The 16,786-nt window shown below is 41.2% G+C and overlaps 1 protein-coding gene across 1 annotated transcript in view; it reads left to right on the forward strand.

Moving 5' to 3' along the window:
* The first annotated feature begins 10,461 nt into the window (after positions 1-10,461).
* The window catches only part of usp2a (ubiquitin specific peptidase 2a), a 164,314-nt gene continuing 157,989 nt past the window's right edge, over positions 10,462-16,786 (forward strand). Inside the window, exon 1 of the mRNA XM_084332347.1 lies at positions 10,462-10,594. The gene's annotated coding sequence lies outside the window, so the exon portion shown is untranslated. The remainder of the gene's footprint in view (positions 10,595-16,786) is intronic.

The following is a 16,786-nucleotide window of genomic DNA, read 5'->3' on the forward strand; positions in this document are numbered from 1 at the left end:
TAACAACACTGCAGATCAGTCTAACAACACTACAGATCAGTCTAACAACACTACAGATCAGTCTAACAACACTACAGATCAGTCTAACAACACTGCAGATCAGTCTAACAACACTGCAGATCAGATCCCAGATCAGTCTAACAACACTGCAGATCAGATCCCAGATCAGTCTAACAACACTGCAGATCAGTCTAACAACACTGCAGATCAGATCCCAGATCAGTCTAACAACACTGCAGATCAGTCTAACAACACTACAGATCACTCTAACAACACTACAGATCAGTCTAACAACACTGCAGATCAGTCTAACAACACTGCAGATCAGTCTAACAACACTGCAGATCAGATCCCAGATCAGTCTAACAACACTGCAGATCAGTCTAACAACACTGCAGATCAGTCTAACAACACTGCAGATCAGTCTAACAACACTGCAGATCAGATCCCAGATCAGTCTAACAACACTGCAGATCAGTCTAACAACACTACAGATCAGTCTAACAACACTGCAGATCAGTCTAACAACACTGCAGATCAGTCTAACAACACTGCAGATCAGATCCCAGATCAGTCTAACAACACTGCAGATCAGATCCCAGATCAGTCTAACAACACTGCAGATCAGTCTAACAACACTGCAGATCAGTCTAACAACACTGCAGATCAGTCTAACAACACTACAGATCAGTCTAACAACACTACAGATCAGTCTAACAACACTACAGATCAGTCTAACAACACTGCAGATCAGTCTAACAACACTGCAGATCAGATCCCAGATCAGTCTAACAACACTGCAGATCAGTCTAACAACACTGCAGATCAGATCCCAGATCAGTCTAACAACACTACAGATCAGTCTAACAACACTGCAGATCAGTCTAACAACACTGCAGATCAGTCTAACAACACTGCAGATCAGTCTAACAACACTGCAGATCAGTCTAACAACACTGCAGATCAGATCCCAGATCAGTCTAACAACACTACAGATCAGTCTAACAACACTGCAGATCAGTCTAACAACACTGCAGATCAGTCTAACAACACTGCAGATCAGTCTAACAACACTACAGATCAGTCTAACAACACTACAGATCAGTCTAACAACACTACAGATCAGTCTAACAACACTGCAGATCAGTCTAACAACACTGCAGATCAGTCTAACAACACTGCAGATCAGTCTAACAACACTACAGATCAGTCTAACAACACTACAGATCAGTCTAACAACACTGCAGATCAGTCTAACAACACTACAGATCAGTCTAACAACACTACAGATCAGTCTAACAACACTGCAGATCAGATCCCAGATCAGTCTAACAACACTACAGATCAGTCTAACAACACTGCAGATCAGATCCCAGATCAGTCTAACAACACTGCAGATCAGTCTAACAACACTGCAGATCAGATCCCAGATCAGTCTAACAACACTGCAGATCAGTCTAACAACACTACAGATCAGTCTAACAACACTACAGATCAGTCTAACAACACTGCAGATCAGTCTAACAACACTGCAGATCAGTCTAACAACACTGCAGATCAGATCCCAGATCAGTCTAACAACACTACAGATCAGTCTAACAACACTGCAGATCAGTCTAACAACACTGCAGATCAGTCTAACAACACTACAGATCAGTCTAACAACACTGCAGATCAGTCTAACAACACTACAGATCAGTCTAACAACACTGCAGATCAGTCTAACAACACTGCAGATCAGTCTAACAACACTGCAGATCAGTCTAACAACACTACAGATCAGTCTAACAACACTACAGATCAGTCTAACAACACTGCAGATCAGTCTAACAACACTACAGATCAGTCTAACAACACTACAGATCAGTCTAACAACACTGCAGATCAGATCCCAGATCAGTCTAACAACACTACAGATCAGTCTAACAACACTGCAGATCAGATCCCAGATCAGTCTAACAACACTGCAGATCAGTCTAACAACACTGCAGATCAGATCCCAGATCAGTCTAACAACACTGCAGATCAGTCTAACAACACTACAGATCAGTCTAACAACACTACAGATCAGTCTAACAACACTGCAGATCAGTCTAACAACACTGCAGATCAGTCTAACAACACTGCAGATCAGATCCCAGATCAGTCTAACAACACTGCAGATCAGTCTAACAACACTGCAGATCAGTCTAACAACACTACAGATCAGTCTAACAACACTGCAGATCAGTCTAACAACACTGCAGATCAGTCTAACAACACTACAGATCAGTCTAACAACACTACAGATCAGTCTAACAACACTACAGATCAGTCTAACAACACTGCAGATCAGTCTAACAACACTGCAGATCAGATCCCAGATCAGTCTAACAACACTGCAGATCAGTCTAACAACACTCTAGTGTCTGGTTGTGAGCTGAGCTGGGCTGAGCTGGGTTTGGGTCAGGAGGACGCTCTAGTGTCTCGTTGTGAGCTGAGCTGGGTTTGGGTCAGGAGGACGCTCTAGTGTCTCGTTGTGAGCTGAGCTGGGTTTGGGTCAGGGTTAAGGAACACACACAGACAGACAGGCTACCTGAAGACAATCTCTCATTGCACACTCTGTGTAGAAAGCATTACCTCTTTTTTATTATGATTTAAAGCAGGATTTGGTCAAATTCAAAAGTGGGATTTGATCAAATTCAAAAAGCTTTATTTAATTCTAGCATTGTCTCAGTTTTATTCTAGAAAGCCCTTAAAACTGCTTTGTTCTGGAGTGGCAAGGCTTCAACGCCAGGTTTCATCAAATCCCTTTACGTCAGGCGTTCTCAGTGCCAATGGCCCTCGGAGATCTTTCTGGCGGCCTGCAATATGTTGTACGGTATAAATGCATGCATTGTATTAAACCAACCTACAACATCACACAATACTTTGCTTCTAAGAAGGTAAAACAGCGCCCCCTGGGCTCAGCTGTCAGGTTAGTAATGGTTGCTAGGCTGCAGGGCAACCAGGCATCTTGCACTGATGACATCATCTGTTTTTACTTGGGTGGCCCTCAATCCAATGTTGGGTCCCTGAATGTCCCCCCAGTCCTCATGTTGGGTCCCTGAATGTCCCCCCAGTCCTCATGTTGGGTCCCTGAATGTACCCCCAGTCCTCATGTTGGGTCCCTGAATGTACCCCCAGTCCTCATGTTGGGTCCCTGAATGTACCCCCAGTCCTCATGTTGGGTCCCTGAATGTACCCCAGTCCTCAAAACATTGAAACGCCCTGCTTTATGTAAATGATCAATTGAGTGTTGATATTGATATTGGTAGCAGATTGATGTATTCACAGTAGTCAGATGTGTAATTCTTGGTCTCATTGTATGTAAGTCGGATTATGATATTTGATTTGAGAAAACATAACAAATTACCATTTAGATCAATCAAGTACAAACGTTGTTATTTATTTGTTTGGTATGATTTGTCTGATGTGGCCAGTTCTGTCAAATGTTGTCTTTGTGTAACATCTCATTTAATAATTGTATTTATTTATTTATTTATTTATTTATTTATTTATTTATTTATTTATTTATTTATTTATTTATTTATTTATTTATTTATTTATTTATTTATTTATTTATTTATTTATTTATTTATTTATTTATTTATTTATTTATTTATTTATTTATTTATTTATTTATTTATTTATTTATTTATTTATCTATTTATTTATTTATTTATTTATTTATTTATTTATTTATTTATTTATTTATTTATTTATTTATTTATTTATTTATTTATTTATTTATTTATTTAATTGCTTCTTTTCTGTTTAGTATTAGTATTTTCTTATTTTCTCTAAATGGCCCAATTGACCTTTAACTTGATTCATGTGCTCACTCTGCTTTGATCTGCATTCAGTCATGTCCCCCGAGGAGTGACTGTATGGAACACAGTGTTGAAAATGTACCACTGATCAAGCATCTTTATACATCCCTCAACTCTGCTCATACATCCCTCAACTCTGCTTATACACCCCTCAACTCTGCTTATACATCCCTAAACTCTGCTCATACATCCCTCAACTCTGCTTATACACCCCTCAACTCTGCTCATACATCCCTCAACTCTGCTCATACATCCCTCAACTCTGCTTATACACCCCTCAACTCTGCTTATACACCCCTCAACTCTGCTTATACACCCCTCAACTCTGCTCATACACCCTCAACTCTGTTTATACATCCCTCAACTCTGCTTATACACCCCTCAACTCTGCTTATACATCCCTCAACTCTGCTTATACATCCCTCAACTCTGCTTATACATCCCTCAACTCTGCTTATACATCCCTCAACTCTGCTTATACATCCCTCAACTCTGCTCATACATCCTCAACTCTGCTTATACATCCCTCAACTCTGCTTATACATCCCTCAACTCTGCTCATACACCCTCAACTCTGCTTATACACCCTCAACTCTGCTTATACATCCCTCAACTCTGCTTATACACCCTCAACTCTGCTTATACATCCCTCAACTCTGCTTATACACCCCTCAACTCTGCTTATACATCCCTCAACTCTGCTTATACATCCCTCAACTCTGCTTATACACCCTCAACTCTGCTTATACATCCCTCAACTCTGCTTATACATCCCTCAACTCTGCTTATACAACCCTCAACTCTGCTCATACATCCCTCAACTCTGCTCATACACCCTCAACTCTGCTTATACATCCCTCAACTCTGCTTATACATCCCTCAACTCTGCTTATACACCCTCAACTCTGCTTATACACCCCTCAACTCTGCTTATACATCCCTCAACTCTGCTTATACATCCCTCAACTCTGCTCATACACCCCTCAACTCTGCTCATACACCCCTCAACTCTGCTTATACATCCCTCAACTCTGCTTATACACCCCTCAACTCTGCTTATACATCCCTCAACTCTGCTTATACACCCCTCAACTCTGCTTATACATCCCTCAACTCTGCTTATACATCCCTCAACTCTGCTTATACACCCCTCAACTCTGCTTATACACCCCTCAACTCTGCTTATACATCCCTCAACTCTGCTTATACATCCCTCAACTCTGCTTATACACCCCTCAACTCTGCTTATACACCCTCAACTCTGCTTATACATCCCTCAACTCTGCGTATACACCCCTCAACTCTGCTTATACATCCTCAACTCTGCTTATACACCCTCAACTCTGCTTATACACCCCTCAACTCTGCTTATACATCCCTCAACTCTGCTCATACACCCCTCAACTCTGCTTATACAACCCTCAACTCTGCTTATACATCCCTCAACTCTGCTCATACAACCCTCAACTCTGCTTATACATCCCTCAACTCTGCTTATACATCCCTCAACTCTGCTTATACATCCCTCAACTCTGCTTATACATCCCTCAACTCTGCTCATACACCCCTCAACTCTGCTTATACATCCCTCAACTCTGCTCATACATCCCTCAACTCTGCTTATACATCCCTCAACTCTGCTCATACATCCCTCAACTCTGCTCATACATCCCTCAACTCTGCTTATACACCCCTCAACTCTGCTTATACATCCCTCAACTCTGCTCATACACCCCTCAACTCTGCTTATACACCCCTCAACTCTGCTTATACATCCCTCAACTCTGCTTATACACCCCTCAACTCTGCTTATACATCCCTCAACCCTAACCACAGATAGTCCATCTAACTCTAACCACAGATAGTCCATCTAACCCTAACCACAGATAGTCCATCTAACTCTAACCACAGATAGTCCATCTAACTCTAACCACAGATAGTCCATCTAACCCTAACCACAGATAGTCCATCTAACTCTAACCACAGATAGTCCATCTAACTCTAACCACAGATAGTCCATCTAACCCTAACCACAGATAGACCATCTAACTCTAACCACAGATAGTCCATCTAACCCTAACCACAGATAGTCCATCTAACTCTAACCACAGATAGTCCATCTAACTCTAACCACAGATAGTCCATCTAACTCTAACCACAGATAGACCATCTAACTCTAACCACAGATAGTCCATCTAACTCTAACCACAGATAGTCCATCTAACTCTAACCACAGATAGTCCATCTAACTCTAACCACAGATAGTCCATCTAACTCTAACCACAGATAGTCCATCTAACTCTAACCACAGATAGTCCATCTAACCCTAACCACAGATAGTCCATCTAACTCTAACCACAGATAGTCCATCTAACTCTAACCACAGATAGTCCATCTAACTCTAACCACAGATAGTCCATCTAACCCTAACCACAGATAGTCCATCTAACTCTAACCACGGATAGACCATCTAACCCTAACCACAGATAGTCCATCTAACCCTAACCACAGATAGTCCATCTAACCCTAACCACAGATAGTCCATCTAACTCTAACCACAGATAGTCCATTGCTCTGAATGTGGGATAATGACGTTTTGTTTTCTTACCTTTTTCCTCATACAGTATGTTAAGAGAACCATTAAGCTTGGTGCTCTATCTATCTGATACTACAACAGCAAATCCTCTTCAATGAGAAAGAACCTTGTTCGTGGAATCTAGGCGACCACAACAGGTACTACAGTTGTTCACTATTGCTAAAACACATTCCATTAAACTGCCCTCCCTTTTCACGAAACTCTAAACACAAAACACTTTTCTCAAGCTATATACACAAAACCAAACTATCGCACCAAAACAGTTGCCCATATGTTCAAAAGCAAACTTTGACACCAAAATCCCTCTCAAGGCCTGCAAAAATGTAAACACAGTACTAAGCATCATTACACAAAACAACAAATAATTGAAAACACAATGTTCAGAGTGTGAGAATGTTCTTTTTACTGCCTCTGCCAGGAAACATTTTTAGAAACCTTCTTATCTGTTCTCAAAATACATGTATTGGGCATTCATAGATGTGTGTTTCATAGAAATAGTATGTAAATGAAGAACATTAAGAAAATACAGTTACAGTAAGCACTATAAAAATGCAGCAGGTGAGTTCCCCTGTCTTCAACCAAAATGGAAGGAGAGTGAAGTACACAGAGAATGTGGAAATATACAATACATTGGATACAAGACCAATGATGCAGATTGATGAAAATATATCATTTTTCTCTCCATATACCCAAATTAGTCAACATGGAGAATCACAACAATGTCCCAGTTTCCTTTTAACCTGTACTGGATACAGTATGTTTGTCTGATATATCATATGCACACTACGGTAGTAGCTTGAAAACTGGTACATGTTTTGTTGTGATTCTCCATGTTGACATGTTGATTGATTTTGATAGGGGCCCATATGGAGATAATTATATTTTCATTCATATTATATTGTCTGCAGCATTGGTCTTGTGTAGTGTTTGGTGAATGTATTGTATATTTGCACATTCTCTGTGTACTTCACTTACAGTACTCTAATCACTGAGAAGTATACTTGCTAAAAATGTGTTAGGTTCATCACAGCAGTGTGTAACTGGTTCAAACAGAATTACAGTAAAGTCATGAAACGTGTGTATAGAGTTTGGTGAAAAGGGAGGGCAGTTTTGTGAAATGTGTTTTAGCAATTGTGAAAAACTGTAAAATGGGTTTCTCTATAAATTTGTGTATATTTGCGGCTGAGTGGCGCAGTGGGCAAGGCGCTCGCCACTAACGCAGGATATGCTGGTATCGAGCCCAGCTCTCGGCGTTGCTACCGGCTTGGCTGGTCGTCATACTAACACAATTGGCAGTGTTAGAGGGTGGGAAAGCCGGTGGGTGGGGATTGGACGTTGTGGACAGCGACTCCTACAGGTCGGTTGGGTGACGCCTGTAAGGCGGAAACAGGAAGTAGCAGGGGTAGCGTGAGCCTCCCACGCGTTACTCCTCGCCACTGAGAGTTCGAGCTGTTGCGGTGAAAAGATGCGACAGGCTGCCTCCTCGTGTACCGGAGGGGACACGTGATGCAAGGCTTCTATCCTCACTGCAGCCGACCAGTGGGAGGCATAGTCTAGCAACGTTCAAGACATGTGAGGGAAGAATTGGAAATACGAAATTGGGATGGGAGAAAAATTGAAAATAAGGAGAAAAAGTGGATTAAAAAAAGAAAATGTCTGTATATTTTTTTACAAGAGTGTTTCATTTACGTAGCAAAGGATCTGAGGTGTTCTGATTATTGTGTGTGTGGTTGTACTAATTATGTGTAGTGTTTTGAAACATCAGGCCCCGTTTTCAAAATCGTGCTTACAGTGAGCAATCCAGAAAAACGATCACAACTAAATGCAAACATGTGTTAACACTACAGAGGATCCATTACACACAACAATACACGTACAAATGTAAAACACAATGTGATGTTTTTTTTTTTTTACAGTAATTACATAACTCCACTATCCTTGTCCTTCTTCTGTCTTGGATGTGTTTACTGTAAGTGCAGCTGTTTGCCCTATTCATGCCTTAAACGGCCCCTTGCGGGACTACTACAGTTTAGAATTCAATTATCAATATGTCTGTTTTTTGTAAGCAATTTGAATACAGTTTATTGTTTATTACTGTATTGTTTATTAAGAAGGATCGGCGGAGATGAAAACAATACGAGGACCTGGGCTGTGGACCTGACAGCTGACGCACGGCGGCAGCGACTTGAGTGACAGTAGTGTATTGAGCGAGTAGTGCGGCGACAGCAGGGCTGACGCGATTGGGCGCTGAGAGGCCAATCAGGGCGCGCAAACCGAACAACGCGGAAGGACAACTGCCTTGGGTAAAGTATTCCCGCGTCGGGGACAGCCCTAGTGTACATGGATGTATACTGACTTGCACATACTGGTAACGGAGGTGTTTGATCGTCTCCGAGTTGCGCTGTAGGCCTCGTCATGCGGAGGCTGGCGACGGAGGACTCAGCTGACGTAATGGTGGTCAATGTTCTGATGGTTGACATTGTCAGCAATGACTCTCTGTTGTATTTCTCTGAGTCTGATTATATTGTTCTCCCGAACCATATTATCCACAATGAGGGTTTCTTGTAGTGGTGAGAATATTGCAGCCCTCCCAGCTCTTCTTTCAACTCTAAAGAAACAAACATGCATTTGACTGATTTGTATATAGTGATTATTACAATTCATTTGGGAAGCGAGTCGACTGGTATAACTTCTCTCTAACCTGTTACTCATAACTGCAGTATGTAGAGAAAGATGCATCATACATGGTCAATGGAATCACAGAATAATGGTAATAAAATGGCAGTCTCCTTGCACTGTTTGGCATTCCTTTTCATTGTTTCAGGGGGTGTTGATGTGGTGTTCACAGCACTGTACTTTTTATTGCCTGTTGCCTTTGTACATCAGAGTACCCCTCTGTCTATATGTGTATGAAAACCACTACACCTGTATCCCTTCCCTCTAAATATGTAACTAACTATTCTCTACAAAGACGAGCTATAGGAACTGAAGTTCTGTATGTACTAATACCACTATTCTCTACAAAGACGAGCTATAGGAACTGAAGTTCTGTATGTACTAATACCACTATTCTCTACAAAGACGAGCTATAGGAACTCAAGTTCTGTATGTACTAATACCACTATTCTCTACAAAGACGAGCTATTGGATCTTACACTAGCCAACCTATTACTTCAGTGAAGTGATGTGATTTTGTGTCATAGCCTGAGTTAGGGTTGTTAGCATAATGATGATATACTGTGTTTGTTTATAGCGCTGAAAGCAATCACCCTGTAAAATAAATAACTAAACATGAGCCTTGTCTCAAAGAACCAAGAAGCCAGCATTGTATTGGTGGTGGTAGATTATATCTACAGCCGATATCTCCAAAACTAAGCCAATCACACTGAAGCGATCTAGATGGATAGATATTACTATATGGGGGAGAATATACAGGCCCTTTGATGACTGCGGCACTGCGCTCATCGTTGTTTCCATGGACATGTAGCGAATTCTATATTAATATATTCAGTAAGGCACTGTAGCGCATTCTATATTAATAATATATTCAGTAAGGCACTGTAGCGCTGGTGGATCTGCGTAGGAGTGTGGACATGGCTGTTTTCTCAATGAAAGAAAATGTGTGATGTTTACCTCCGTCACCACGGTGATGCGTGGGGGGGCGGGGCGCTAGTGACGTCACCACGGTGATGTGTTGGGGGGGTGGGCGGGGCGCTAGTGACGCGATGTTTACGTCCGTCACCACGGTGATGTGTGGGGGGCGGGACGCTAGTGACGTTTAGAGGGGGAACGAGCCAATCAGTAACCGTGTTTTTCTCTAGACTGACGTCAGAACCGTTACTCGGTGAACGGAGAGGAAAGTGGAGAACAGCGATGGACAACTAAACATCTCCGTTGTAACAGAGATATATAACAGAGTCTCGAGGGGTAAAGGGTTAAAGTGTGACGAGCAGAGACTCAGACATTACATTGTGATAGAAGAGTCTCTTCCAGCGCGGGTTGGCAGGACGTGGATAATAAGTTGTGCTCTAAACAGGGAGAGAGCCGGAGGGGGGGCGGGCTGCTGCGGGACTGCTCGCTGACAGCTCTCCGGGACCGGGAGCGGGACCGGGTCACGGGAGCGCGATGATCCCCCGTGTGGCGGCCGGTGAGTGAATGCAGTTCCGTTACTGCCGCCCTGCAGATGCTGCTGTTAGCTCTCCTCCTCCTGTAGTTACAGACAGACTCATGTTGACAACAGTGTTGATCTATTATATATATATCATACTGTAGTCAGTGTTTAATAAGTAACAGTGTTGATCTATATATCATACTGTAGTCCGTGTTTAATAAGTAACGGGTGTTGATCTACCGGATCATACTGTAGTCTAGCCCCTTTCGTGACTGTGATGCACCGAGTGAATCCACAGTCACTTGCTCCTCAATGGGAAACCAACCTAGATTTACCCTGAAGGACTGGTTCTGACCGAACCGTTCGTTATACAAGTATCACAGAGAAATGTCAAAGGTACTCACAATTGCACGAGGGTTTCGGACAGAGATACGGGATGGTTTGAAAGCTCTCCGTTGCTAATAAACATTTTAAATATTTTTTATAAACTGGTCAACACGGCATTATTTCCGGCGTTGGCTGCCTGGTGTGATCACAGCGCATGCGCATCATGCACACAACGCCGGAAATAATGCAGTGTTGACCAGTTTATGAAAATTATTTAAAATGTTATTAGCAACACCGAGCTTCCAAACCATCCCGTATCTCTGTCCGAGACTCTCCTGCAACTGTGAGGACCTTTGAAACGTCTCTGTGATTCTTGCATAACGAACGGTTCGGTCAGAACCAGTCCTTCAGGGTAAATCTAGGTTGGTTTCCTATTGAGGAGCAAGTGACTGTGGATTCACTCGGTGCATCACAGTCACGAAAGGGGCTAACTGTAGTCAGTGTTTAATAAGTAACAGTGTTGATCTATATATAATCATACTGTAGTCAGTGTTTAATAAGTAACAGTGTTGATCTATATATAATCATACTGTAGTCGGTGTTTAATAAGTAACAGTGTTGATCTATATATCATACTGTCTGTAGTCTGTGTTTAATAAGTAACAGTGTTGATCTATATATCATACTGTAGTCAGTGTTTAATAAGTAACCGTGTTGATCTATATATCATACTGTAGTCGGTGTTTAATAAGTAACAGTGTTGATCTATATATCATACTGTAGTCAGTGTTTAATAAGTAACAGTGTTGATCTATATATCATACTGTAGTCAGTGTTTAATAAGTTGATTGATTGAATTGATTGAAAAGTTTATTAACAGATTGCAGAATGGGTACAGTACAGTACATCTCAATACATACAATTGTTAAGGGGATGCAGACCAGAGAAAGACTTTCGTCTTGTTTCCACCAGGGTCCCCCATTTTCAATTCATCATAACATACATGACATACAGATAGACAGTACTGCTACATCTATACATTTATGACATATCAGATTTGCAAATACAGTACTGTTTGTGATACAAAAGTGTCCAGAAAAGGAGTGTATATACATTTGGCGTAGAAACTGTACATTGGAGGAGGTTGGTGGGGTGGGGTTGGGTGAGGGCTGTACATTGGAGGTGGGGGGGGGGGGGGGGGGGTTGGGTAGGGGACACACACACATTTTACACTGTACATTGGAATGTTGACAAAGCCTTACTTGGTCATTTACTGTACAACTAGGTTAGGACATTTGTAGGGGCCAGTTTCGAATTGCAGTCTCACGTAGGTGTTTTTTGAGAGTGTTTTTGAAGGTGGGTAGTGATTCACATTCCTTTACAGCTTTAGGCAGGGCGTTCCACATTGATGTGGCATAATTGCGAAACGTGTTTAGTCCCTTGTTTGAGCCGAATCTGGGTTTTACATGATTTGTGGAGCTCCCTCTGGTGTTGTGATCGTGGTATTCACTGACCTTTGGGAAGTATTTTGACATGTACATGGGTACCTTGGTCGCGTAGTGTATCTTGTAGACCAGGCCCATTGCAAGTTGCTGTACTCTGTCGTCTACTCTAAGCCATCCTAGGTTGTCAAAGTGGGCAGGGGTGAGGTGGGTTCTAGGAGTCAGGTCAAGTAGTAGTCTGACTAGCTTGTTTTGAGATGTTTGTAATTTGTTTTTTAGTGCCTTTGAGGTGCTTTGGTACCATGAGGTGCAAGCATAGTCGTAGTACCCTTGAATGAGTGCTCCTGCTAGAGTCTTCAGGGTATTCTTGTTTACCAGAGAGGAGATCCGGTACAAGAATCGCGTTCGTTGGTTGACTTTTTTTATTACATTGGATGCCATTTTGTCACAGGAAAGATTAGCCTCTAGGATGGAACCCAGGTAGGTAATTTCATCTTTCCTTGTGACAATATTGTCACCCACTGTAACCGAGAAGTCGTCAGTCTTGCTGAGTTTGTTATTTGAACCGAAGAGAATGGACTCTGTTTTGCCCATGTGTAATGATAGTTTGTTGTCGGCAAGCCATATGCAGATTTTGCCTAGTTCCGAGCTGAGGGCTTTTTCAACCTGTAACTTGTTCTTGTCAGAGACCAGCAGGGCTGAGTCGTCCGCAAACAGGAACAAGTTGCAGTCACAAGCTGACGACAACTTGTGTTGATCTATATATCATACTGTAGTCAGTGTTTAATAAGTAACAGTGTTGATCTATATATCATACTGTAGTCAGTGTTTAATAAGTAACAGTGTTGATCTATATATCATACTGTAGTCAGTGTTTAATAAGTAACAGATATATCATACTGTAGTCAGTGTTTAATAAGTAACAGTGTTGATCTACCGGATCATACTGTAGTCAGTGTTTAATAAGTAACAGTGTTGATCTATATATCATACTGTAGTCAGTGTTTAATAAGTAACAGTGTTGATCTATATATCATACTGTAGTCTGTGTTTAATAAGTAACAGTGTTGATCTATATATCATACTGTAGTCAGTGTTTAATAAGTAACAGTGTTGAATGATCTATATATCATACTGTAGTCAGTGTTTAATAAGTAACAGTGTTGAATGATCTATATATCATACTGTAGTCAGTGTTTAATAAGTAACAGTGTTGATCTATATATCATACTGTAGTCAGTGTTTAATAAGTTGATTGATTGAATTGATTGAAAAGTTTATTAACAGATTGCAGAATGGGTACAGTACAGTACATCTCAATACATACAATTGTTAAGGGGATGCAGACCAGAGAAAGACTTTCGTCTTGTTTCCACCAGGGTCCCCCATTTTCAATTCATCATAACATACATGACATACAGATAGACAGTACTGCTACATCTATACATTTATGACATATCAGATTTGCAAATACAGTACTGTTTGTGATACAAAAGTGTCCAGAAAAGGAGTGTATATACATTTGGCGTAGAAACTGTACATTGGAGGAGGTTGGTGGGGTGGGGTTGGGTGAGGGCTGTACATTGGAGGTGGGGGGGGGGGGGGGGGGTTGGGTAGGGGACACACACACATTTTACACTGTACATTGGAATGTTGACAAAGCCTTACTTGGTCATTTACTGTACAACTAGGTTAGGACATTTGTAGGGGCCAGTTTCGAATTGCAGTCTCACGTAGGTGTTTTTTGAGAGTGTTTTTGAAGGTGGGTAGTGATTCACATTCCTTTACAGCTTTAGGCAGGGCGTTCCACATTGATGTGGCATAATTGCGAAACGTGTTTAGTCCCTTGTTTGAGCCGAATCTGGGTTTTACATGATTTGTGGAGCTCCCTCTGGTGTTGTGATCGTGGTATTCACTGACCTTTGGGAAGTATTTTGACATGTACATGGGTACCTTGGTCGCGTAGTGTATCTTGTAGACCAGGCCCATTGCAAGTTGCTGTACTCTGTCGTCTACTCTAAGCCATCCTAGGTTGTCAAAGTGGGCAGGGGTGAGGTGGGTTCTAGGAGTCAGGTCAAGTAGTAGTCTGACTAGCTTGTTTTGAGATGTTTGTAATTTGTTTTTTAGTGCCTTTGAGGTGCTTTGGTACCATGAGGTGCAAGCATAGTCGTAGTACCCTTGAATGAGTGCTCCTGCTAGAGTCTTCAGGGTATTCTTGTTTACCAGAGAGGAGATCCGGTACAAGAATCGCGTTCGTTGGTTGACTTTTTTTATTACATTGGATGCCATTTTGTCACAGGAAAGATTAGCCTCTAGGATGGAACCCAGGTAGGTAATTTCATCTTTCCTTGTGACAATATTGTCACCCACTGTAACCGAGAAGTCGTCAGTCTTGCTGAGTTTGTTATTTGAACCGAAGAGAATGGACTCTGTTTTGCCCATGTGTAATGATAGTTTGTTGTCGGCAAGCCATATGCAGATTTTGCCTAGTTCCGAGCTGAGGGCTTTTTCAACCTGTAACTTGTTCTTGTCAGAGACCAGCAGGGCTGAGTCGTCCGCAAACAGGAACAAGTTGCAGTCACAAGCTGACGACAACTTGTGTTGATCTATATATCATACTGTAGTCAGTGTTTAATAAGTAACAGTGTTGATCTATATATCATACTGTAGTCAGTGTTTAATAAGTAACAGTGTTGATCTATATATCATACTGTAGTCAGTGTTTAATAAGTAACAGATATATCATACTGTAGTCAGTGTTTAATAAGTAACAGTGTTGATCTACCGGATCATACTGTAGTCAGTGTTTAATAAGTAACAGTGTTGATCTATATATCATACTGTAGTCAGTGTTTAATAAGTAACAGTGTTGATCTATATATCATACTGTAGTCTGTGTTTAATAAGTAACAGTGTTGATCTATATATCATACTGTAGTCAGTGTTTAATAAGTAACAGTGTTGAATGATCTATATATCATACTGTAGTCAGTGTTTAATAAGTAACAGTGTTGAATGATCTATATATCATACTGTAGTCAGTGTTTAATAAGTAACAGTGTTGATCTATATATATCATACTGTAGTCGGTGTTTAATAAGTAACAGTGTTGATCTACCGGATCATACTGTAGTCAGTAAACGGTACCCTATCCCCCCCCTCACAGTGAGCTGTGGTGTTCCACAAGGAAGCATACTAGGACCGCTACTATTCCTAATTTATGCAAATGACATGTCATCAGCTTGTGACTGCAACTTGTTCCTGTTTGCGGACGACTCAGCCCTGCTGGTCTCTGACAAGAACAAGTTACAGGTTGAAAAAGCCCTCAGCTCGGAACTAGGCAAAATCTGCATATGGCTCGCCGACAACAAACTATCATTACACCTGGGTAAAACAGAGTCCATTCTCTTCGGTTCAAATAACAAACTCAGCAAGACCGACGGCTTCTCGGTTACAGTGGGTGACAATATTATCACAAGGAAAGATGAAATTACCTACCTGGGTTCCATCCTAGAGGCAAATCTTTCCTGTGACAAAATGGCATCCAATGTAATAAAAAAAGTCAACCAACGAACGCGATTCTTGTACCGGATCTCCTCTCTGGTAAACAAGAATACCCTGAAGACTCTAGCAGGAGCACTCATTCAAGGGTACTACGACTATGCTTGCACCTGATTGATTGATTGATTGATTGATTGATTGATTGAAAACTTTATTAACAGATTGCTGAATGGGTACCATACATATATGGGGACCCTGCTGTAAACAAGACGAAAGTATTTCTCTGGTCTGCATCCCCTTAACAATTGTGTGTATTGAGCCATACTGTATTGTACCCATTCTGCAATTTGTTAATAAAGCTTTCAATCAATCAATCAATCAATCAAGTACAGCTCAGGATGCAGACCAGAGAAAGACTTTCGTCTTGTTTACATCAGGGTCCCCCATTTTCAATTCATAATGACATTTCTGACATACGCAACATACAGATATATATCATGACATTTCTGACATACATGACATACAGGTATACAGTATACTGTTACATTTGTGACATTACAAGATCTGCACATATACAGTAGGCTACTGTTAAACAGAGATCCTAACAGAAAATATATACATACGAGGGGGAGGGAACTGTACATTAGGAGGGGGGGTTTGTACATTTACGGGGCCATACAGATATATATCATGACATTTATGACAATACATGACAAGATACAACAAGATACAAGAGTTTTATTTACATTTACATTTACATTTAGTCATTTAGCTGACGCTTTTATCCAAAGCGACTTACAAGTTCTGTACGACAAGCCATCAGGAAGGGCACAACTCTATAAGCTGAGTAACAATGTTCATCAAAGTGTTGAGTGCTACAGTGTAGGTTAGTTTATTAGGACAAGTGCATGACAGTACGGTTAGTTAGGGTTATATTTTTTTTTTTTTTTTTTTTTTC

Source organism: Notolepis coatsorum (assembly GCF_963971535.1).
Source record: "Notolepis coatsorum genome assembly, chromosome: 1".
In the NCBI taxonomy this organism is placed as follows: domain Eukaryota; kingdom Metazoa; phylum Chordata; class Actinopteri; order Aulopiformes; family Paralepididae; genus Notolepis; species Notolepis coatsorum.